Source organism: Coenobita brevimanus, chromosome 21, assembly GCF_032717465.1.
Source record: "Coenobita brevimanus isolate Jiangsu-jjx chromosome 21, ASM3271746v2, whole genome shotgun sequence".
Taxonomy (NCBI): Eukaryota; Metazoa; Arthropoda; class Malacostraca; order Decapoda; family Coenobitidae; genus Coenobita; species Coenobita brevimanus.
In genome coordinates, this window is record NC_136974.1 from 35,583,996 (window position 1) to 35,587,057 (window position 3,062).

Genomic DNA, 3,062 nt, shown 5'->3' on the forward strand with positions numbered 1-3,062 from the left:
AAAAATATCCATGAGCAGGAGCATAACGAAAAAAAATGCCCCTGTATAGAATAAGCTAAAAATATCCAAAAGCAAGAGCCTAATGAAAGAAAAAAAAGGCCCGTGTATTGAATGAGCTGAAAATATCCATGAGCAAGAGCATAAAGAAAAAAAAAAGCCACTGTATTGAATGAGCTAAAACTATCCACCAGCAGCGTTGAAAAAAAAAATTGCCTTGAAATCGCCTTTTGTTGTGAAGCCGTAGGAGTGTAAAGGTAGTAACAGGGAGAAGGGAACAGGTGTAAGGTTGCTGAGGTAGGGCAATACAAGTCCGTAGCAACTCAGGTAAACCCCAGACACAGAAAAACGCTACGGAAAAATACTGAAACGTGAACCACAATCGCAGCGCAGGTAGACGCAGTACAGAGGGGAAAAAATGAGACGAATTTTTTTTTGGAACATGACCCATACTTGCAATGAAGGGAGAGAGAGAGAGAGAGAGAGAGAGAGAGTGAGAGGAGAAAAAATGTAAGGAAAAAATGTTGTTAAAAAAAAAAAAAACTTGAAAGGCAGGTGGTACTATTATGTAAATGCGAAAGAGAAACCAGCAATGGCATCATCATCATCATCATTATCATTCTCATATATACAAATGAACATGTAAATAATTAATGGACTGTGGATGAATGGCGGGATGACTCATTTCCTGTTGGGTAATCTAATATTTATTTTTCTTTTAGGTTTTGAATAATGTCGATCGGTGTTAATCTGAATAATAATACCCAAGAGTACTGTACATGCAAAACAGCAATGGCCAAGGAATGGGAGGGTGCGTGGAGAGGCTGAGAAGTGAAGAGAGGGAGTGTAGGAGGGTGTACAGGAGTGATGATTGTGGTAGTGTGAAAGGAAGGGATTAGAGGGTGAGAGAAGGGGAGAGAAGCTGAAGAAGCGGGTGGGAGAGGCGAGGTGGAAGTGAGGGAGATGAGAGTGAGGGTGAGAAGAGGAGGAAGGGGCAGAGGGAGGGAAGGGGTAAGAGAGGAGGAGGGAGAGGGTAAGAGGGGGGGGGGAAGAGGTAATATGGGAGGTGTTGAGAAGTTGTGGGAGCAAGTGTGGGATGATGATGTGAAAAGGTAAGAGGGTGAGAGGGGTGGTGGTTATGGTAAGGTGAATGAGGGAGTGAGGGGGTAAAGGGATGGGGGAATGAGAGGGTGAGTGTGAAGAGAGGGAATATGGAAGGGGGAGTGAGGGATGTGGCTGTGATAAGGTGAAGAGGAGAAGGTGTGAGAGTGAGGAAGGAGTGGGAGGACGTATGGGGAGGATGACGGAGTGGGAGAGTTGGAGGAGTGAGGGGGGGGGGCTGTGGTAGGATGAAGGGGAGGAGAGAGAGGTGGTTGGGTTGGGATGGTGAGAGGGATGGTGTGGGAAGGCGGGGATATGAGAGCAGTAGGGGAAGACGAGGTCCAGTGCTGAATATTATACAAAATCTATAACATTACAATTATGCCTGCACCAGAGAAATATAACATCATTAACAGAAACAGTAGAATGATTACCTTAAAATAACTGCTAATACTCACACAGTGTCAGTCACGAACGAAGAAGAGACGCATAAAGAACACTGCCATCTATTGTATTTTCCACAGATGCGCTTTCCTCGAGCTCTCACTTCACGAATGACAAAATATCAATAAAGTTCACTTGGGCGAGCTTCTAGGTTGTCAGCATATTCCAGAGAAACTGAAAAAACGCGTCACATCTCCGCCACTGTCCACGTCACACTGATTACTATTTTTTTTCTGGGCATCCGAGACAGTAAATAACTCACGTGGGCCCACCTCGCTCCTCACACCCTATTTGCTACCACGCATACGCTGTACCAGGTGTACCATCACCCTGTCTCTATAAACACGCTATCAGTAACCTCCTCCTTCAAATAACCTCTTATTACTAATGTGAGGCATGTGGTAACCTCTAGCAAGCTTGAAATTACTCATATTCCTAAATTTCGCTCAGAACTCATTAATTACCGTGTATCACAAGCTATAAATCCCAAACACCAACAGGCACTTATGTCTACGCAGATCTTCCAATAATTAGCACAAAACAAAAACTCAGTCTCACTAACTCCCAGTAGAGACTTGGTAAATAAAAGTGCAATATTTTCACCACCCACATAAACCAATAAACACTCTATCATACGGGCCTTCCATTTTTCAGAGATGTAGACTTTCCCTTGATGAGCGCGAGGCTGGCAAACAAAGGAACAATAAACATTAGACTGACAGAGGGGGGGAGGGAGGGGAGGGAGTGTTGGGTTCCCGAGACAAGACAGCATCACTAGAACGAAGCACCGAAGCCTAGACTTGAAACTGCTTGGAATCGTGTAGGATTTCACAGGGTAATGTATTCTGTCAAAAGCCTCGATCGCATATTGAGTTTATATTCGTTCAACCTGGGAAAATTGCCTAAATTTAATAAACTGTTGCATTTTCAGTGGAATATTCCTGCAGTGCAACTGAAGAGAAAATTCAATATATCTCAAAGGTTCATTTATCCCGACACGAGACAGAGAGAGCCAATGAAGAGATTTATTTCTGAGCGCATTTACAGGTTGCGTGAACGAATTTCAAAGCAACTGCACCAATCCTAACAACCTCGAGGATATGCAGGTTGTTGTTTTGTTTGTGTAATATTCTCCCCACAACATGGTGGGGAACGGGCAAACAAAGAGCCCGTCACGGGAAAAAGCAAATAAAAAAGCAGACAAAACGACGAAAAAAAAAAAAAAGTAAAGCAGAGACGGCAGCCAGAATAAAGACGAGGCAAGGGCGGCAAACAGGCAAGGGGCAACTGCAGAGGATGGAAGTGGGCAGTGACTGATGGAAAGCAGCAGGATTACGAAAGCAGTCTGACTGCGATGTAGTGGACCAATGCAGCTCTAGGTGGATCAAACTCGACGCCCTCACGGATCACGGCTTCCTGAGATGGAGAAAGGGAGTTGGAAAGATACGCCTCACGGAAATCCTTGTACAATTGCCGATAGACATGTGGCAATGTGTCCTGGTCGTTAATAGGATCCGTGA